The sequence below is a fragment of the Mustela putorius genome, unplaced genomic scaffold (assembly GCF_011764305.1).
Source record: "Mustela putorius furo isolate JIRA1106 unplaced genomic scaffold, ASM1176430v1.1 tig00003834_pilon_pilon_pilon, whole genome shotgun sequence".
NCBI classification, from domain to species: Eukaryota; Metazoa; Chordata; class Mammalia; order Carnivora; family Mustelidae; genus Mustela; species Mustela putorius.
The window spans coordinates 50656545-50680445 of NW_025421987.1; the positions used below are offsets into that span (position 1 = coordinate 50656545).

At 36.6% G+C, this 23901-nt stretch overlaps 1 non-coding gene across 1 annotated transcript; it reads right to left on the minus strand.

Annotated features, from left to right (window-relative positions):
* Positions 1-6249: 6249 nt before the first annotated feature.
* Positions 6250-6356, minus strand: LOC123394583. Its single transcript, XR_006609342.1, has one exon. It is a non-coding gene; the product is annotated as a U6 spliceosomal RNA (small nuclear RNA).
* Positions 6357-23901: the final 17545 nt, after the last annotated feature.

Consider the following 23901-nt stretch of genomic DNA (forward strand, 5'->3'; position numbering starts at 1 on the left):
AGTCAGTTAAGCAACCAACTCTTCATTTCTGCTCAGGTCATGATCTCAGGGCTGTGAGATCTAGTTCGTCTAAGTCATAATTTTGCCTTTTTTTTTTTTTTAAGCTATATTTCAACAAGATAAACATTTTCTAAAAGAAACATACCCCCATTCTTATTATATATTTTCAATAGCTAAAATTCAAACTATGGGCCTCCTGAAAATAAGTTGATTGTCTTTCATTATTTTATCCCCCTACATATAATATTTGGTACAATAATAAGTACTTGAAAGGTCTGCTGGATTTAAATGAAAATACGGGTATTTTAGTTCATCTCTGTCTCTACTTTGTGAACTTACTATGAAGAACCCACTAACCATTTTCCTTTCTTTGTAACAACAAGGTTGGATTGGTCAGGCCCTAAGAAGGTTACTGCAGAGCTCCAGTCGTGAAGAGACAGGGCCTGGATCTAATCAGAATGGAGGAGAAAGCAAAGCTGAGTAAAATGTCAGAGAAGAAAAATCCAAAATTTGGTAATAAACACTAGAAAATATAAAGAAAGAATCTAGCATGGCACCAAAGTAGAGAAAAATTTTATCACTTTAATGTTCCGGAAAGTTAATTTTCTAATTATGAAGGATATCAGCATTTTCAGGGAGACTAATAAAATAACCCAACATTCTAAATCTAGAGACTCTCAGAATCCAGGTGCTACATTTCACATCATGTTAACTGATTTTCAGAGAAGTTAGGTAGCCAGATTGTAAGGTATAGTATTTTCTGTCCAGTGGTCTTCCTAAACCATGCCTTCTCCCCAGGAACATATCTTTGAGTTTTGTGCTATGAAGGGTTTTCCTTCACATCAACTTCTCCCAATTACTCCCAAGTAATAAAGAGGACAGAAGAAGCAATTATTCCTTACCCAGATTGTCACGCAGTGTTATGAACATGTTTCTGACTATATTGGTGATGGAATCCTGCTCTGCCTCTCTCTGCATTAGGTAAGCATCTTTTCACCCATCATCTCTCTACTGGCCTGGATCAGTCAGTAGAAAGAGCTATGTGATTCTTAACATCTGAAACCACAGTCGTCAATCTGTCTCTCTCCTTCCAGATCCATTCTCTACTTCTGTCTTATGGTATACCCCAAGTGGTAGACTTAGCGAATGCATTACCCAGGTTTCTGTTTTCTGGTTTCCAGTATGTTTGCTAAAGGAAGGCATGGCAAGAGATCAAAGTCGGGAAGAGAAAGGAGATACTGGGATAATTTTTTCCTTTCCCTATAACCACATTCCTACCACCTCCTTCACCCCACATACCCCTGCCCCACCCTGCACACATGTCAGGTCCATGTTTTGTGGCACTGCTGGCATCCATTCTTGGCTATGGCCCCTAACAATTGACACAGTATCCATTGCTCTTTATTAGGCTTTAGCATATTACTCCCCAGGGGGTAGTAACAGCTTCCAATCGTTGATTATCTTTAGCTGCAGCTTCCCTATCCCTGCCCACACCTCTGTTATCAGTCCTTTCAGTAAAATCTTCTGCTGAGCCCTGTGAATGGAATTGTTTCATGCTGACAAACTGACTGGGGCACGCATCATTCAATAAAACTCAACATTAGTCAGTGCTGAATTTAAATATAACTTAAAGACACGTGTACATAATGGTAAGCCACTTAAAACTAGCTATTTGTGGAATAAAAGGTTAAAAGGCTAAGTCAATGTTTTCTGACAGATATAATCACAAAATCCCAAGGCCTCCTTCTTATTTCATTTATATATATATATTCCTTCAGTGTTCACCACACCCTTTTTGCTCTCTAAAATCTTCTTTCATCTTTTCTATGACCACCTGATGAATCATACATGTCACTATTATAGAGAACCTCTGTAATGGGAGGTCTAAAAATAGCACATGTAGTAACATAGAATTATACAATACCCTGCCTCTTTCAGGACCATGCAATCACATACATCAGTTCATGTAAGTGGTCAGAGGACCACACAGACTTCAATTACCAAGTAGTAACTTTTTAGTGGACTGCCTACATATCTATAATATGTATTTCTGGCAACAGTATTAGGTAAAAGCATCTATAAAACACTTAGACATGGAAAATCATTTTTCACAGCTATACCCTCTGATACATGATCCCCATGAGTCTCTGGTCAGTTAAAAAGAAAATCAACAGACTTACTTCTGTTACGTTCATACCCTTCTTTTTCTTTTTTTTTTTTTTTTATGGAACAAAATTTGTTTTTCTCAGAATCCATTGTGGATTTAATGTTAATATAAAAAATATATACATATCCCATGGGGATTTTAACAAGAAGAAATAATTCAAATAATAAGGAATCTATAAACATTTTTGTTCAGAGTTTTTCCACCCCACTTTGTAACTCCTCAAGGGAGGATATTATCCTGCAACTGGAAATGAAAAGAATTCTTACCCTCTCTCCTTAACTTTAACAATGTATAAAAAAAAAAAAAAAACTACTTTTCTGGGCTAGTATTTTCTCAGACAGTTACATTAGAAATTCATTAAGATCCTTTTCAGGGTCTGGATTCTATATTCTGCCTATAAATTGACATTCTTCTCTTCACTGTCCCAAGAGAAGAGCCTAAGGGTTTCTTATTTTCACAGAAGGACAAAGCAGGAAGGGGTTGACTGACAGGAATGCTGCTTTAAATCCTTAATGTGCCAAATAACTATGCTCACTCTCTCAGTTGTAACACCCTTCATTCTCAAATAGTTGTGGGTGGCCACATGCCACAGAAGGCATGATGAAAGACCTGGCAGCATCTATAACTTCAGGTCTTCACTGTGAAGACTTTTCTTCAGACTAGCTCTGTTCCCTCTTTTTATAATGATGAGGTAAGTCTCTCTGCCTATTAATGGAAGTCTGAGGAAATGTCCACAGATGTCCTCAGATGGTACCTGAATCTCCTTGTAATCTCCAAGGGGTTTATGTCCATCTTTGACCTCATAAAATATATAATTACTTCACCATCCTCTACACTTTAGTCCCTTCAACATCTGGTAAATTTTCTCGTAAAACAGCTACTTTTGTTGAGTTTCAAGCCATCACTTTGACTAGCTTTAGTCATCTGTGAACGTTCATTTTTATAGCACTTCTAGCTGTTGCCTGCCTTGACTGCCATCAGTCCTTCCTGTTTCAGTGCACAGCCCTTAAGTCCTGCAGAAATAGTCCTTGCTATCCAGGAATTCTAGTTTCTGCCGCCTTGGGGCCACTGAGGTAGGAAACCAGGGATGACTACGTAGTTTTGTAAGACGAAAAGGGAATAAACACAACACTATGTCCCCTGGAATCATTTAAGGTGAACAGCTTCCATCACTTTTCCTAAGGGCTTTCTACCTCACTAGTTTCTCCAAATCAGACATGGTCCCCAAATACACTAGGAGTGGAGGAAGAATCTGGTGAATCTTCCCAGAGCAGCAGATCATAGAAAACAGCAGGAATTTTTGTAACTTACTTAATTTTTGGTCACCTATCACAGAAAGGTTGGCTATAGACCCTCGGCAGTTGGCTCATAAAGATATTTTTCCTTTCCTCCTTCCTCCCTCCCCACACCCAGTTTCTCTTTTCTCCCTTTTTAAATTCTTCCTCCTCTTTTTCCCCCTTCTGCCTACTGAGCTCCTTTCCCAAACCCTTTCCTTGGAAAATTTCCCTTGGCTTGCCTTCTCTTTTGTCTTAAAAATTCAAACTCCCCACACTTTCTTGGATGCTAATGAAGTTCAGGGGAAAAAGAGCTATGTTCCTAAACCACTACTGGAGGTGAAAGGTGGTGAGGCATCCAATAGGTTGCTTTCTCATTCTCAATTCACACATTCTCCAAAAAACAGGTGGTGATAGTGATCTTGACAAAGAGTGCGACCTTTGTTGCTTACTCTCTTAAGACACACAAGCATGGTAGAAACCAGTGTTCCAGATTTTTCAAAAACAAACATAAGGCCCTGTTAAAAGAATAAAGCATTTCCTTGATGATAATGGAATTTTCATCAAACTCACAAAAATATAATTATTTGTAATCCAGAAGGATGAATTATTTTGCTTAAGGGGGTAGGAGAAGAATAAATGAAACAAGATGGGATTGGGAGGGAGACAAACCATAAGTGACTCTTAATCTCACAAAACAAACTGAGGGTTGCTGGGGGGAGGGAGGTTGGGAGAAAGGGGGGTGGGGTTATGGACATTGGGGAGGGTATGTGCTTTGCTGAGTGCTGTGAAGTGTGTAAACCTGGCGATTCACAGACCTGTACCCCTGGGGATAAAAATATATTATATGTTTATAAAAAATAAAAAATTAAAAATTAAAAAAAAAATTCTATGAAACCTCATAGCCAGCCTTTACCATATGAAGTGAGCTGTAAAAAGGAAAAAGCAGACCCTGTCTTATTCATCGAGAAACATTTTCCTCTGGGGGAAATAGGATATGGAACATCAAAGTTAGATGTAGAGGTGACTTTTATGATCACTAAAATAAAAAGATTTTACTAAAGTAAAATATAAAAGGTGTTTTGCACATCCGAAATTACTAATAATGAGCCATTAAAATTCATTTCTATCCTATTCGTTTACTATCCTTTTGTTCACTAGATGATAGCCTTAGATTTTCTCTCACCAAAACCTTCACCCAGATTTTTAATTTTTTTATCTTGGTTGCAGAAAATATATATGCTTAGAAGTGTTTTCATTTTCCAGGATCTGAGATTCTACCCAAACGTTAATGGCTATTTGATACATGGTTTAGTGTTATTAATAGCCTCTGTAGTCTCTCCACTGTCCTGAAAATGAGTAATTTGTTGGAGATGGAAAAATGGAGGTATCTTTAGTAATATACTAAGCTATGCTAAAAGCTATTTTTCAGCAGCTCTCCCCAACATTTGGGGTTATAGAATCTCAGCTCAGCTGGGGATGACTTTAGACCAAAACATTTGTTTATAAGGGGGTTTTCCACAGAACACCATAAATTTGATTTCTGATAACCTCAGGGTACAAATCTAACATGCTTGTTGACCTTTATAGCTCCCAGACTTAATTGCAAGAGCCTCTATTCCTAAACTCTGTTGACTGTTTTATTCCCCATTTCTATTTCCAGTTTTTCTCTTTTTCTAATTGTTCCCCAAAAGAAATAGTCGTGATCTGGTAAAATCAAAATGCTCTCAGCCATGGAAAATTAAATAGAAGGAAATCCTGGAATAAATGTTTCTGCTGAGTGGATTTATATAACTGCCACTCCGGTTATGCAGGGACAAGGGGGTAAGGATTGCACAGAAGGTTGAGAAAGGAGCTTTAACATTAGGTTTTCATAAGGGGCCCAGGGGAGAGAAAACTGATGGAAAGAAATAGATATTATTATAGGGCATCTGCTCTCTGTCCAATCACTTGGACAAGTTTTAAGCCCTCTATGAAAAATGGCATAGGACCAGGAAAGAGGCTGCTATTTCTAAGAGACACAGAGTAGAATTATTGCTGTTTCTAGACTGAGGTGAAACAAGGCAAAGCAGACTTGGAAAGAGTGTAATTCCTCCTCTTCTGCAAAGAACTCAACACATCTCTAGCCCTACAAGGAGGGACAGCGTTGGACAGTATCCTTGATGTGCACATTGATGTTCTTATAACATTCTCAGTAGGCACTTTGCCACCAACCATACTGGTGTTACACTTCTAGAAGCTTCACAGAGAGTCAGATCAGGAAGGAAAGGAGTTGATGGACTGCATCTTGTACTGCAGAAGGCAGGTGTGTGAATGCCCGTAAGGACGCCCCTCTGGTCCCGCAGAAAAACCAGAGGAGCTTCATGAAATTTCTGCTCATGAAGTTGGTAAGACTAGACATTTAAGCTCTTAAGATTAACGCAATTTCCTTTTCTGTCTATAAATAGTTTAGGATTGGTGATATTTAGGTTATAATTACCTACCAACAAAGAGGGTTCCAAGCTGAACAGGAGTTACTCTATTTAGGATGTTTTTATGTGAGAAATTAGTTGGAGTCTTTAAAAGCTTCTCATAAATGTATTTATCACTAGCTCCAATTTCAGTAATTTACTGCAAAAGAAATTACAAAAATCCAGGATTTTAGCTTTTAAAATGCAATGAGAAAGGATGTCGGATTTTGAGTAACTACTGAAAAAATTATCTAACAGGAAAAATCTGCCCATGGGAAATGACTTTCAGAAGGAAAGTGGAGTTCCAGACGAACTATGTTATATCAGAGGATAATCGTCTCAGATTGCCCTTTTTTTTTTTAATATGGAATGCTTCACGAATTTGCATGTCATCCTTGCACAGAAGCCATGTTAATCTTCTCTGTATTGTTCCAATTTTAGTATATGTGCTGCCGAAGTGAGCACCAGATTGCCTATTTGGAAAACTAAAAAAGAAAACTTTCATGATGGATAACTTCAAGATCAGGACCTTTTGCAACAGACTTAAATAAAGACTTAAATTAAAAAAAAAAAATGAACCTAATACCTAATATTATCATTTGACATTGATTAAATGCTAGGAAAAAAATAAAAAGAATATGTTTCATACTGTTAGGGCATTACTGTGTTTGTAAACCTTTGCTGTTAGTAATAGGGTATAAAATTAAAGAGCCCATTTTCTGGAGCCAGACTGCTTACATTTAAATTTTTTCTCCACCACTTTCTAATTAAATGCTCTAGGTTTCTTTAGCTGTAAACTAGAGATAGGAAGAGCATCAACCTCACAAGTTTGTTATGTTGTTTAATTTAACTAGTACACATAGAATGCATGCAATATGGTCATATATAACAACTTAATCAATTTCTTTAAAGAACTTAACAATTATGAATTTTTAAATTAAGGATATATAGACCTTTAAAAATGGTTCCTCTATTGCCAGACGTAAAGCATCATCTTTACTGTAGTTTTTTCATAGTAATTAATAAAAAAGGACATATGCCCACTTTAATCAGACTTGCTTAAGTCTAATACAATGAAGTGGGACATTCTTAAATTTATCTGGCCCAATGAAAAATGTTAATAGCCAAGATATTTGCAGTAACTCGTAAGTAGGCATTCTTGAGTTATGTGTCCTAAAGCACTTGCTCATCTGCCATTACTTGGGAACAGTAGCTTATGGCAGTCAAAAACCTGAAGCTTTCACATGGTCATGGTTATGAATCAGGAAATGGGGAATTAAGCAGAATCAGAAAAGCAGATGTTGCCTCTGAGTCAAGAGTCAGTACAAGACCTCACAGAAAGAATGACTCATGGTTCTATGCCTTTTAGAACAATATTCAATGTGACTAACATGTTACCAAATTAAATATCTGCTCAGGACAGTCAAAAAGATGGCCTTGGATTTTTTAAGGCATATTCAATAAGCAAGATTGAGATAAGGCAGAGAGAGATCCCAGAAGACTAGGACATTAGAGGTTATGATTCTCAGCAGGGAGTAGGGTTAGGGGAGACTGGAAAAGAATTCTTTAAAGCTGCCTTCTTTACTTTTACATGTCTTCTGACTCTCTACTACGTCCTGTAATATAAGATAATTCCAAGAAAATGAGGATGAACTTCCACTCTAAAGAAGCTATATAGTTTGCTAGTGATTAATAGACAGATGGACAGATAATATATTACATAGATATGATATATATCATTCAACATTCGTAGAGGTTATCAATTAAAGCATTAAACTCAATAAAGAATAGCTCTGTCTAACTGTTTTTCCATGTCACTGTCTCATAATTTAGGGATAAAAATCTCACCTATGATCTGCCTTCAGTCTTTACTGAGTGATCATGACATGCTGAGCACCACGCTAAGAGACATGTATGCATTGCCGAGAGATTTGCGTGCATTCTACAAATTCAAAATTAAGTACTATTATTATCCCCACTGTATACATGGGGAGACTGAATCTCAGAAAGGAAAAGTGAATCTCCCCAAATAACACCGTTTACATGTAGATTTGTGATCTCAAACTCAGGTCACCCTGATTCCATCCTGAGTACTTAGGCTTACCGTGAAGCCACCCTCAAGTCAAGCCTTTTACTTTTGCAGTGGACACCACCTGGGCCTTTCATAAATCCTAGTACTCAACCTGCACCTCGCACCAATTCAGGAGGAATATCTGGGGTGGAACGCAGGCATCTGTTATGTTTTTAGAGTTCCCCAGATGAGTCTAATATCCAGCCATGGGTGAGAACAACACTTATGTATTCCACTTAAAATTTCATAGCTCTCAATATTTCCTTTAAATATATTTTCTTTACATAAAACCTCTCATTTTCATAAATGAAAAAATATTTTTCTTGGAAATTTATGTCCAATTTAGGTCTAACTATTCTCAAGACTCTGAAATGCTTCTGGACAGACCTAATCCAAATGCTTATTTCCTACTGCCATTTTTCTCTTGGTTCATTACTTTTTATCTTATGGATCAGAGTATTTCAATATTTAGTAAATTTAAAAGTATCAATAGCATGATGGTTAAGCATTGAGAATTTGGAGCTGACATGCTCAGGTTTGAACCCCAGCTCTATCACTAACCTTGTGCATTTTTGTGCCTCAGTTTTATCATGTATAAAATGGGACTGGTAGGGGCACCTGGGTGGCTCAGTGGGTTAAAGCCTCTGCCTTCAGTTCGGGTCATGGTCCCGGGGTCCTGGGATCTGGCCCCACATCAGGCTCTCTGCTCGACAGGAAGCCTGCCTCTCTACCTGCTCTCTGCCTGCCTCTCTACCTGCTTGTGATCTCTGTCTATCAAATAAATAAACAAAATCTTTTTAAAAAATTTTTTTAAAAATGGGACTGGTATTAACAGCTAACTTACAGACCCGTGTCAGAATTAAGTGGAAAAAAGTCCCAAAATAACTCCTGTCACGTAGTAAAAAAAAAAAATCAGTACATTTTAGTTATTATCATTATTATTTTGTGCATAACAAGAGAATGTGTTTTCCTTTGTCAAGTGCATATTCATGTGATAAAGATCTAATCATATTTCACGTTGGACAACTTTCGAAAATTCTCCCCAAATCTAAAAAGTCATTTTTCCTCATTAGAACTAGGCACATAAGGACCCTCTTTGTAGTGCTGGAAAACTGACTGCCAAGCTCCTTTTACCTTCACCACTGAACATGAGCCCCAAATACTTGTACCAACTCTTCTGATCTGCCACTATAACCACTCACCTATTTTGTTGTCTTAGAGCAGCACTCAAGCAATTCGGCTCCACTGCTAAGCGGATGCTGTTGTCATTAAGACAAGTTCTAGCTCTGGTGTAGCACCTGGAGCTTGAGTCTATTTTTACCTGTGTCATTTTATCAATGCCTCCCAGGGGATCAGAATTAAGGAGGCACTATGCAGTGGATACAGTGGTGAAGTTTCAGGCCTTCAATAGTATATGGGCAACAGAAATTTGACTCTCAACTGATACAGTAACATTTATATCATAATCTTACAAAGTTTCTCAGTTTAGCGATGACACTATAACATATATTTTGCAGCTGAATCTCCTTTTCTCTTCTGCTTTTCTTTTCTCTATAGATCTCAGCCTAAAGGCTATAGATTTTTTTTATAAGTGAATGACAGACTATTTTCTATACATATTCTCTTATCTCTATGCTGCAGTATATTTTATTCAAGCCATTTATTTTTTTCCTTTCTCTATTTTGGTCAACATATGCTATTCCACTTCACCTCTGAGAGGTACATCTTTCAGAGATGGCTAAGAATAAATAAATAAATAAGGCTAAGAAATTTTTTAAAGATAATACAAATTGATTTTCATGTGCAGAACTGGTTTGTTAGCTTTATTTTGAAATCTGAAAACCATAATCAAATTTCACACAGAGGAAAAGATAGGGATATTCACAGAGGGTCTGGTCAAGTTCTAAAGGCTTGAACAGAAGTGAGCAGATGAACCAGGGAAGTCAAGAGTCTACACCAAAACAAACAAATAGACTGAAGCATAATTTCAATAGAGGCCATGAAATAGCCAAATGTGCTACATTCTCTGAAAGTTCAGATACATAGAGTAGCTGAGGGATAGCTGGTACCACAGCCTCTGTCCAGAAGGCCGAAGCCAAGACCAACGTGGCCTGCTCAGAGCCGAGGCCGAAGCCTGTCAGTCTGGGCTCAGCTAGAAGTTTTCCAAAGCAAGATGAGAAAAAATTTCCCTATTACTAGGAAATCAATCACTTGGCCTTGGGAATATTTGTCATACATCATAAAAGTAGTACCAAGGAGTACACTGTGCATATTTGGAAAGACACATCAAGCATTAAATGGTGCCTCAGTGTGTTCACATGTCCTGATAATTACGCAATTGTCTACATCATACACTGTGAGTAGCTTGAATTGTTCACACGTTTAGACAAGAAACTATCATTCCAGACATAAATGATACGATAATGTCATCTCCATTGCTGTATGTGCAGTGGCAATACTTGCAATTTTATACTTCAGCGCCCATTCTTTGAAAGTACACATTTGTATGCTATTAGAAAAGACTTAAAATCTTATTATTCTAGTACTCATGGCCAAAATTCCTAATGAAATATATCAGATATTGACCACATTATACTAAATCATAACCCCTCTACGGTTTGTACTAGTTATCATAGGACCTGACACTTTTTACATTTCAAAACAAGGGTGGATACAGTGGAGTTTTTATACCAGGACAGACCTGAGCTATTACTACTAAGCCTATTATTCTACAATGAAAGAAATTTAGGCCCATGTCAGAGCTGGGAAAAAAATCCCCTAACTCGGTATTCTTCAAACATTTTGAATGATATGACTTGTTTAAAGGAAGCATGCAAAACCTCAGTGTCTTCGATTCTTAATGGAATACTATCAAATCGCTTTCCCTTAGAGAATTGTTGTAAGGTTAAATAATATGACATAAGGAAAGATCATGTAAAATAAATGGAGATTTATAATAATAACATTATTATTTCTGGCTCTAGTACTATAATAGCTATCTGATATTTCCATAATTTTTTCCTCTAGCTTCATTAAATAATCTTTAAAGCCATAATTATCTTAAATATTACAACCACTATAATATTTTATGAAACTATTTTTTATGAAAAGTTTGCCTACTTCACAGATGTCAATTTGCCAGCCACATTTTTGTAGTTATGCTCAGAAATCAGATACAGACATATGCTTTTTAGTCTTTTAGCTCTTAGCATAAATTACATTCACTAACAAGTTCCTACTAAGAGAACATGGTTTCCATCTAGAAACTTGATCTTAACAGCTAGGACCCTAAAATCCTCCAGGGTCTTCTGAAGGTATTTAGCATACCCACCTTGCTGAGGAAGGGACTTAATGATAGAGTGGGGCTCCAAATCCCTCAAGTTTCAAATTCAGCTGCTTTCAACCTCTCCTCAGGACCTCTCAGATTTGCGGCTTCTTTCTCCTTTGGTTTTTGCATTTGTAATTTTATTATTTAAGGTTATCAATTAACTCAGCCAAAATTCTTCCTTCATTGCCACCTAAGTGCATAAGGAGTGTTTAATTATTAACAGAGGCTAATAAAACAGTCAGTTTTTTTGTTGATGGTTTAAAATATCGAGAAGTCTCTCTCCAGAGACTTCTTACTTCTTGGAACTATGTTTCTCCCTCTGCCAACAGCCACCAGAAGTGAGGAGTGATGAATGCTGCTACTAGCATTGTACCCAGCTGTGTGAGCAGCATGATACAGGTTCCCTTTTGTGTCATTGGCTTTACCTTGTGCAATCCCAGTTTCTGTCCTCAGTGTCCTCCCATGGATATCCTGGAGAGAATTCACTCAAACATCACTAAAGACATTCCAAATCCAACGTGTTATCTGAATTCTCCTTGATAATCATACTGAATAAATTTGAGAAAGTGCCAAACAAAAACAGCTTCTCTTCATAAAATTCACTGATTAGCCAAATTATAGGGGAGGGGGGAAAAAAAAAAAACAAGCAGAGACTGCAGACTTTCATTAACTGATTTTAATGTTATTTATTCATTCATTTATTTATTCATTCAATTTGGACAGCAGCTGTAACAAAGTGATTTGATTTTCACTTCTCATTCCATGACACTCTATTATTATTGGTCTGTGCATAGCTGTCTGTTCATGTTTCCTCATATTCCCTTCATCCTCCATCCCCAAATATTGTTCCTCTTCCCTCACAGGCACCTACACTGACATACTTAATGTATGTCCTTCTAAGCTATCTTCTGTAAATTAATTTACCTGTATATACACCTGTAGTACTTATAATTTATACATTTATAATGTGCACAGATGATTCTTCTCGGTTTTTTCAGCATAATATTTGGAGCTCTATTTACATTACAATATGCAGACCTAGATCATGCCTTCTGACCACTGAACAGTATTACAATTATTTTGTGTTCATTCACATTTTATCACCCTCTACTCGGATGTACTTCATGATTTAAAGACAGTGAAGCTGTGACTACTATACAACAGATACACTGAATACACTTGTCCTCCCAGTGGGAACTGGGAATTGGGCAGTGGTTAACGAAAAAGTAAGAGTAGAGAACCTATTCTTTTTAATGGGAGGAAGAAAGAGAAAGGCAAGCATCACTCATCACGGTATGCTGGCTGAAACAGAGACAGAGGACAAGATCATTTCCCTAGATCAACTACTACAGTTAATCCACTGCTTTGTAATTTATGTGATCCCTGCCTGGCCTTGCCCATTAAGCCCATCCTATCAAGTTAGGCCAAGAAGATAACATTTAAGCTTCTTCCTCAGCCATCTTCATTTTCCTTCTTCCAACTGTTTGGCATTCCATGCCCATAGTTCTCACCTTGTCTTCTACCTACAACTTTGTGCATGTATTTTGAATCCCACACCTAATAAAGCCCTGGCAGGGCTCACACAGTTCCCCTTTATCTGGGATGTGCATTCACCCTTCAGACCTTTGCATCAAGTTCCTCCAGCAAACAATCAGATGTCTCAAATTCAGCTTAAAGGCCATCACCAGTAATCAATATTTCAGCAGAGTTTGCTTTATTAAAAGGAAGAGGAAAATATGGATCAAATAAACAAAACTGATAATAATTAGCTGTCAAGTTTTGGGAGATATGAATGGTTGAGATGCCATTCCTCTAGCAAAGAAAATCAATGGGTAGTACATCATCTTCCAAATATCTGATCAGCCTAACCTAATTGGACTATCACAGATCCATGAGAGATTTATTGCAATACCCTATATTTCATCTTTACTGCCCAAATTGGACAATTTGATTAATTGGCCTATATTTTCAGTCATCCTTAAAATTTTTCTAAAACTGGGCTTATTTCATATGTGGTATTTCACCAAGGATTTTTCTTCCCTGGGTTTTTTCAGTGGTGACGCTGTACCTGAAAATTGATATAGGATGCACTGATACAAAGAACATTATATAAAAAGAAATTTTATTAGTTTTAAATGAGTTGGAGATGCAACACTTCTCTCATGTGATCTACAGGAAACATTCCAGATACTGTGTCACATAAACAGACCCTGTTTTGAATATGAAGAGCACAGTGATAACCCAGTACAACATGATCAGATTTTCAATTCTTTATTTCTATTTACTTTTCCAAGAAATTTCAAGATTGTAAGATTTATAGACTATGATTATAACACAGATTTTATTATCAGGTAGACGTTATGCAATTTATTAGTCATTAAATATCAAATCACAATTATTGCAATAAGACAAAATTAAGCAAAAAGACACATATTTTAAAGTATACCCACTCACTATGCAGAAGAAAGAAAGAGGATAAGGAAAATATGAAATCAAAAGATAAATTAGGAAAACCTGTAAGTGGCTATTGCTATTTTCACCATTATCATGGACTAAAATGTCAATTGTTTTGTGACAGATGCAAATAAAATAAAAATTTAGATCATATTATAGTCTTATTCTCTTGGGAGTTTTTTCTATTAATTTTAAGATTAAGAAACTAAGTCAAAGCCTTCACTATTTCTCTGCCTGCTTCAGTCTGTCCTCCATTCTGCCTAGTATTTATCTTTCATTTCCCCCTGTGATTCTAAACCAGGAAAATTCCTCATTCCTTAGAGGATAAGGCTAATCTTTAGCAAACGTGTTTAAATTGGGATGCACACTTATCTGTTCAGCTCCCTCTCACTCTCCGTCACAGGCCCCACTCTACAAATACACAGATTATTTAGATTCTGTAAGCAAGCCATACCACACTTTTTTTCCCTCTGAAGTTTTACTCACCTTATTACCTTTATCTCAAACATCCTTTCCCCATTCTCTGCCCCACAAAATCTTGTCCACCCAAGTTTATTCCAACCACTACCTCCTCTGTACAACATTCTTAGAAACTTCCCCACTTCCCCTCCTACTGACAGAATTAATCACCTTGCATGAATTAATACCCTTGCATGTACCTGGTAGGAGATAAGGCAGTTTAGTAGTGCCACCATGATAAGAATTAGAGTCAGCAACTGTACGGTCCCCTGCAGCCACCGTATATCTACCCTCTTCCTAGACTATATAATAAATACTGAGCTTTGAGTGTCTGTGCTAAAAGAAAAGATTGTGACAATCATTTATCTTAAGTCCTAGTGAGAAACAGGATACAAGTTTCCAAGTGGAGAAATTATGTGCCTTTTCAAATTGTTGAGAAAATCTATTCATTGCTTTTACCACCAAAGACACACAAAATACCTAGGAACTCCAGCTAACTGCAACAATTTTTAAATACCCCCGAATTTTGCTCAAAATGGTAACCATAGTGCAATGTAGACCCAGGAAGTTCATATTTCAAAAATGTCCTAAATCTCTCTCAACATGGGAGACTTTATTTTGAGAATTCTAGATTACAACTTTTTTTTTTTTTTTTAGATTACAACTTTTTATCACAACTCCTGTGCCAAAATCCATGTCAACTTATAAGCAGATTAGCATATCAGTTATGTTTATATTTACTTCCATGAGAACATTAGGCACCTGGTTGGACATTCAGGTTATAGTTACAGCAAATACACAAAATCCATACTTAGAAAATACTTTTTAATGTCATAATTTCCCTATATCTCTGTAAGAACCAGTGATAGAAAGTGTTAGCTCCCTTAAAAACGAGGGGATCTCAAGTGCAGTACTGGGTGAGCCAGCTGGGGACTGGGAACGAGCATTCTAGGGAGAGTTCTGTTTACATGGATGCTGTCCTCCTCTTCCTGCTTCTCTATCAAGTTCTCTCTTCTTCCTCCTCCTTCTAAATAATATTTTTATTATTCATATTCTTATTATTTCATATTTATCACTCTTGCTAAAATTCCAACATAGCAACTCATCTGAAAACAGTGGTATGCTGGCTATTACTCGGCTTTCCAAAAACCTCAGTGTCCTATCAGTGTGAGTGTGTGTGTGCGTGTGTGCATGCACACGTGCATGTATGTAAACAAATTATATTATATAAAATGCCTTTGCTATTTGGGAAATTGTAGCTATTAGGAAAAAGAAAGCCACCAGGAATGCCAGCTCTGGGTATCATTTATCAAGAGGCCCTGAGGACATCAATCCTCTCACAGGAGCTACAAAATTGTTACCAGTTAGGTTTTAACAAACAAAGAGTTTGGAAAGAAACTGGAGCACTTTGCTTTCCTCTGCATGATAGGTAACCTAGGAGAGGACAGAGCTGTGATCCAAATGAGGATATTTGTACTTAAAAATGCCAGTGCCAGAGTAAACTTAACAGGACATGAATGTCCCTAGGTCTTAACCCAACTCCACATACTATGACAGTAACATTACCCAAATATGACAGCGTTAGCTACTACTGCCTAACAAAGCACATGTTTGTCGACTTGGAACAACAACCATCTATTTGGCCACAATTCCGTAGGTCAGCAATTTAGGTGGAACTAGTCCGGGCAACTCTTCTTAGCTTAGCTGGGTGCCCTCTCTCCTGCATCCACTATAGTCTGGAGGCATGGCTGTGACATCATCTAGGCTCTTCAACATGTCTTTGTTCTCTGCTGGGAAAACTGACTGCCACTATTCCGATCGAGGCAGTCTCTCATCCACAGTAGGCTTGCCTGCTCCAGGCCACAGGGCACAAGCAGGGTCCCAGGGACTAAGGGGAATCATACAAGACTTCTTAAGACTTGGTCTCAGACAGGCACATGTTTCTGCTGAATACCTACTGTTTGAAGACAAGCCATACTACTATCTAAATTCAAGAGGAAGGGAAACAGAATCCATCTCTAGCTAAAAGATGCTGCAAAATCATATTGCAAAGGGGCATGAACTCAGAAAGCAGGGAAGGATTGTAGTCACTGTTACCTGACTGTTACTGTACATTAGTAACACTGTATGGCAGAGATGTCTTATTTCTCATTCCTGGGGAATCACTGATTTCATCTGTGTATTATATAGTCTATATATATGTATATACATATATGTGTGTATGTGTGTGTATATATATACATACATATATATGTATACACACATGTATATATGTATATACATATATACATATGTATATACACATGTGTATACATATATATTTTTCCCCCCCATGAGCTAATGCTGATGTGATGCATCCCTTTTTGCATCATTGTGCCACATATCTATGGAATGCTGTGAACTCCAGCTTTAGCTACTGGCTTCTGTTGACATAGAAAGGTTAAAAAAAAAAATCCTCTTGTTACTATCTACTTACTTGATCCTATTTATCAGTGGTCCAAGAATTTATATAAATGTTAACTGGGTTTTCAAACACAAATTATTGAATTCAGTTGCTAATGCAGCTTCCATAATTGTAGAAAAGAGATGGCCTATAATGTTATATATGCTGACCTGCTAGAAGCCTAAGCAGAGATACTAATCAGCATCATATACACTTGAAAAAATAATCAGTGGTCACACACATTTACCTGCCTATCATACTTCAGCAGTGGTATCATTAAGATTCCCAGAATGTTGAGACAGAAGTACACCACATGATATGGAACAGGCCCTGTACAAAAACCCTCAAGACATAGTAGGCTACAATAGGGATGTGTGGCCCATTCAAAAGTATAATGATTAATGTTAGGGAGAGTGCTTCTCAAGGATACTGACAATTCATATGAGAAAACCAACCCAAACATAGGCAACCTACCAGTTTGGGAAATAATGAGATTAAAAATAAGATTATCCATTGTGCAAAGCATAAACTGAGATATGAGGAAGATTCTTAAGCCTGTTATTACAACATATCTGGGACTGTCAAGTTCTGTAGGTCCTCTTTCCCAGAATATAAAGTCACTGTTGAGCTACATGGGGAATGACTATAAACTGGCCAAGAAAAAAAGAAAACACAGGCCACCTTTCTGAGGTAAGGAATAGAGATTCTATTATAAAATGGTTACCCTCTATTTTCTCAATGGATTTTAACTCAAGGTACTTTAAAATATACTGATGCCTGTGACCCACCCCTAGAGATTCTGACTTAATTTATCTGAAGTGAGACCCAGACATGTAGATTTTTATTTGAGAGACAGAGAAAGAGAGAGAGAAAGAGAGAGCTTGAGCAGCAGCTGGGAGAGGCAGAAGGAGCAGCAGACTCCCCACTGAGCAGGGAGCCTTATACAGGACTCCACCCAGGACTCTCGGATCTTGACCTGAGGCAAAAGCAGATGATGGAGAGGAGAAGGGAGTTGGGGGAAATTGGAAGGGGAGATGAACCATGAGAGACTATGGACTCTGAAAAACAATCTGAGGGTTTTGAAGGGGCGGGAGGTGGGAGGTTGGGGGAGCCAGGTGGTGGGTGTTATGGAGGGCACGAATGGCATGGAGCACTGGGTGTGGTGCATAAACAATGAATTCTGTTATGCTGAAAAGAAATTAAAAAAAAAAAAAAGCAGATGCCTAAACAACTGAGCCACCCAGCTGCCCCGACATGTAAATTTTAAAAACTGCTTAGATGATTCTAATATGAATTGATTCTTCACTTGAATAGGGAAGAGGAATTATAAAAATTGCTGCAAGTTGTAAAGGGAGTAACTGCCTTTGTACAAATGTTCAGAGATGCTTGCTTCAAGCTGTAAACCATTAGACACTCAGGGAGTAACAGACTCTAAAAGGCTGACACTATCTACTGGCTTGCAAACCTGTCAAAATTGACTATTTCTGGAACGCATTATTCTTATTTGTAAAAAAGATGCCCTATTGGGGCTATACTCTGTTGTCTGTCATAAAGCAGGCAGACACAGAGAAAAAAAAAAAAAAAACTTAAGATCTCGGGTTTATATTGTTGCAAATAATATTGGGGCAGGATTGTTATAAAGGATGAAAATTTTAATATTTAGACTATAATTCAAGACTGTTTATCTGTGGGTTTAATTTACACCCAGAAATTTAAGAAAGAGAAGAGTTTCATATTGATTTTTATGTTGCTGGCATTGTATTTGTGATATTTATATCATCATGGGTCACCTACACAGTCTCTACTAAGGTATTTTGGGATGTATAACTAAGTATAATTTAATGTGAAAAGTAAAACAGGGATAGGATTTGGGGCTCAGATTCTATGTAGCAGTGATTTAAGAAGATACAGCAAGGGGATACACGAGGACCCAGATCATACCACATTTCCATTGGGATCCCTAAAAGGAATTTACCAATAATTCCATATTCTGGGGAAAAGTATCTACATTTATCTTTATCCTATAACTCACCCCTCCCCAAGAGAGTAAGCAATGATTGGCACCTGCTACCAGTGAATTCTGCAGAGACAATGCTCTTGTTTATGGCCTTTTGGGCCCACGTGCAGTTGAACTTGTTCTCACAGCCCCTAGACCCTGGGCACATAAAATGCACCTCTCTTAGTAGACCCACCTAGGTCTCAACTCCATCTCAACTTCTGTGTCTAACACTCCATGAAGAACAGGGTCAGCCCCACTCTACAGGCTTGTTGTATTAAAAGAGAACCTTATGCTACCTACCACACTCTACAATTCAACCTTATCAGCAATAAAGCTGATGTAATAATTTGCCTCATTTCACTCTTTGGGTCAATTTTTTGATTTGTCACAGTCAAGAAAGGAAGATGAGAAAGTGAACAGTCCATATCATGACCCTGAAGACACTGCTAAAAGTAACTAAATTAAACACGCAAACAATATGATTCTAATGTACTCATCACTAAAATGGCTACAAGTGCCATTAGTGGTATAAACCACTAAGATGTGCTTTGAAAGATCCATATGTATATATATGTACGTGTGCATGCATGTGTGTGTGCATGTGTATAGGGAGAGAGAAAGAGAAAGAGAGAGGGAAAGCACTCTCAAAGCAGGTCACAAATATATATATAAATATATATGTATATTATATACACATAATATATGTACATATGTCATATACACCATATATGTAAACTATATGTTTGCAATACATAAAATACCTATAAATGTGCATATATATGTATATATGTATATTAAGACAGCTTATTAATTAAGCTTGTTAATTATTTAAATAGAAGATTCTTTACTTTGAAAATATTGTTTCATAAACCTTAGGAATCCCTAGTGAATTTTTAACATTTTTTCAAAAACATAAGAATTTTAGTGAAATAAGCAAAGGGAAAACAAATAAACAACTCCATAATTTACTCACCATAAAATCTGAGGTATATCACTTGTTTCCTTTGACCGATCTGTAAAAAGAAATAATATTAAGAGATGTCCATCCAAAAACAATTATTTCAAGGTTTAAATAAATTAAAAAGAATTAAATCCATATGTGAAATTCAAAAGACCATGCAATTTTTATTGTATTTACTGTCATTAAAAATAAATAAGGGGTTAGAATAAAAACCAGACTCTTCTCCCCAGCTGTTCATGATTTTATCAACCACTGAGAAATTAGAATGCAATTTAATAAACTTATCTAGAAAATTACATGCTATTAACAAAAGTTAAATTCTCATCAAAGTTGTAGTAACATCTGCAAACATTTTTAACCATTTCCTGAAATAAATTACCTAATAACGTGTTCACATTAGCAAATGGAGGCACTGTGAAGTTGACCAGGTCAAACAGAGGCCCTAGAACTAGAGAGCTTGGGCTCAACTTCCTTACTAGTTCTGCAACTTGACTGATCTCCTTTAACCTCTGAGATTCAGTTTTACTCATCCATAAAATAATATCTACCTCATAATATTGTTTGAAGGATTAAATTTGAAAGTATATATTAACAATTTAATACATTACCTGGCATATAGTACTCAGCTCTTATTAATAAAGGGACATTTAGTTTTTATCAATGCTGCTCTTCATTTATTCTAAAATGCTATAAATGTTTAAAATGCTAAAGTATAATTTTGCTGCAGTCTTTCTTGAATATTTCTGCTAGATCTCAGCTCAACTCATAATCAGGCAATAAAAAATATATAATAGCTCAGAAAACACAACTGAAATGTAAAAAGAAATTAAAAATACCCATTCAGCTAACCAAATATTATCTTGCTTTTTCTATCACCAAATAGCATAACTAAGAATTTGCACTAAATTGCCTTTTTTAAACTTACATGACTAAATTGAATAGCTCTTTTGGCAGCTTATAGGCAGATCCTTAGATACAGCTGTGAACATCCAAATCACAAGCCTATATATCAGTCCACTTGTGTCTTTATTTTAATCACATATAATAGATTTATGATCCCTTTGACGCCAAATAAGCATTTCTGAAAGTCCTAGGAGAAGATCCAAGCATCTGTCTTCTCTAAAAGTAATCACATTAGCACACTGATGAATAGTAAAGGACTTCTGCCAACTTAAAAGTACTATACCGTAGAGAAAGACACCCTAAAATATAGTTTTATTACAATTTATTTGAATATACCTAATTCAAAGTGCAGATTTTCCCAATACAAGTTCATCCAGCAAAATAATGTATATTGTTACAATAGAACCAACATCTACAACACTATTTCACAGTTTTCAAATTTATTCCTAGAAAGCTAGAACTATCTTTAAAAGGTATTTCATCATCATTTGCAAGTTTCAAATCTTGGAAATATGATATAGTGGATGGGTGTATTAACCTTATACCTTAAAAACATATTCAGTAATAAATAATTATACTGAGGCCACACTTGAAATCCACTATGCCTTTGGGCTGAAATCAAATAATCTTACTTAAGTTAAAAAACAGGGCTAAATTCATAGAATTTTGAAAACCACACTGGGCGTGGAGCCTGCTTAAGAATCTCTATCCTTCTCCCTCTGTCCCTCCCCTGACCTCTCAAAAAAAAGTCATAAACTCAGGATGTGCTAAGAATAGCAAAAGACAGTTAGGAATAAAGATACCAAACAAGAAAAGGAAATTTCTAATTAATATTTTTACCTGATTATATAAAAGAACCACAGAATTAAAAAAGAAAAACACATATTAATGCAAAGTTCCAGAATATCAACATAAATATATAATTAGTACTATGGGAGTAGATATATCATGGAAGGTGAAAAACTGACAGAGACAAATAGTACCCTACTGTAATCTGGTAAAACACTAAGTCTGGGGCACTATGGATAGAAATACTTCAATCCATATGCACAACCCTCCAAAAAAGAAAGTTTTGCATATATATATGTACAAAATGCTTTTTAAGCATAGACTTAGATCTTCTTAAAGTTAACAATATGCAATCTCATTTGAGTCAATTATCGAATGCATAGCAGCTTTTTGCCGTTGTGACTCTCTTTTTCAAAGAAGTGATACTCAAAATACAACTAACAATAAGTGGTACTTTGTGAGCCTTATTTATATGCACACACACACACGCATGCATGCACAAATAAAAAAATAAAAAAGACTTGGAAACATTTTTAACAATAATACCACTTGGAGTTCAAAAGCAAGATAAAAGTAAAAGTTATAAAAGTAAAATTTTATCCTGAAATACGGGTACACTCAAAGAATTTTAGTAAGAAAATGCCCATAAGGAACACTTTCTTAAGGATCACATAAGCAACCCCTTGTTTTGAAGATCAATAGCAGAATTTTCCTTCAAAAACTATCCTTTCTGGATCCTCAGTCCACAGATCCATGACAAATGTGGAGTTCATCTCATCCTCCAGGTTCCAGGTATGAACTCTGGTCCCAGGCCTGGCCAATGTATTACCACCCCTTGGCCAGGGATGAACTCTTAAGACTTGCAAGACCAGTGTAACAGGATGGGAGAACAGTTGAAAAGAGAAAGTCTCTTTCTGCTGGGTTTTCTAGACTATGAGGATGTAAGCTGAGTGATGCTTGGAGTCACCTATAGAACCTGCTTGAGAATGAGGACAACACAGAGAAGAGAAGAACTGAGAGATGGGGAGAAACAGCTTGCAGGTAACAGACTTCTGTAGGGCACCTTGATACATCTATTCCTAAATATAGTTTAATGCTGAGGTGATCAATTACATCAGTAAATAAATTCCCTTTTTGGTTTAAGCCGGTTTTCAGAATAGTCCCTAATTCTTGCAACCAAAAAGAGGTCTTATTCCCTAATGGAATGAACATGTAGGGTTGTGTCAAAAAACAAGGTCTGTAACTATGGAAAGGGAACTTCCCTAGTTACAGAGTCAGCACTGTTCCAATGACTTACCACAGAGAAAGAAAAACACTTCCCCAGTATGTTACTTCCCTTAGAGAGAAATATGGGTGGAGTAGGAAAACCATGGAATAGGGAATTAGTTTAACAGACAGCACTGGAAAGCAACACACCTGACCTCATAAAACTACAGCTAAAGATGGGTCCTGAGCTATCATCCAGGCAAAGTGGTAAACCATAAATTTATGTTAGAAATATACAGTTTACTGTTAAGAACATAGTTTTTGAATGTAACAAATATCATTAGAATCTAAAAGGGACTAAAGGAACATCTTGAAAAAAATCTAAGTGTTTGGGAGGTAATGTAGTTTTTTGCACACAGTAAAGAAGCATGAAATGTATGGTTCAGAGCATGAAAGTGAATGAAATGCCTTCAGAGGAACTGATTAAATCTAGCTTTTTAAATCAAATATTTCTGCTACCCACTCTATAAACCAAGTACATAACCAGCTTTTAAAAGAAAATTTCAGTAAATTAAAATTGTGATATTATATCCAAGAGCACTTCAGAAGAAAAAAAAATACCTTCTACTATCCACTTGAACAGGTTTCATGTAAGAATCTGATATATAATAGTTTATCAAAGTACTTTCCCATGGGGAGATGCCAGTATTTTAAAAGCTGACGAAGATGTGTCCATTCGGGACTTTATGAAACAGAACAAGGAGTAAGTGGAGCTACTGTGGACCAAGTCAAAGACAGATTAAGTAGAGTGTTTTTTCCAGTTTTTTGTAACATACATAACTTGGTTTCAATATGATGATATAAAAGAATGTACTTCTATATGTGACCTCAAAGTTTTGTGCTACGGAATTTTCAAAAACAACAAGAACAAAACCCCAGAAACCTACATCGAGAAGGAACATTCTTAGAGGCAGGGATGGGACACTCCTTCCACCCAAAATAATTTCTAGACAGCAATAAAGGAGGCCTCAGTGGAAGCATGAGGAGGAGTCTAGCTGATCATACCAGGCACAGTAGTCTCCAGAAATAATTGGCCAGGCATTTCATGAAACCCCTACAGGGATGGAGATGGGGACAACGTAACAGCAAAATGTGGATATTAGTAGGATTGTTCAAAGCCAGTGAGTCCCAGGGAAATTCTAAAAAAAAAAAAATAGCTTTTAGTTAACTAATCACAAACAAATGTGTAGATGCAGTTTTCATACGCAGAGAAAATTAGTAATGGAATCAGACATTCCACACAAAAATTTGAACTGCTGATAAATAACTAGAATATACTGGGAGGGAAAGGCATCTATTTTGGTAATAAGTTAGATATTAATAGGATTAAAGATGCT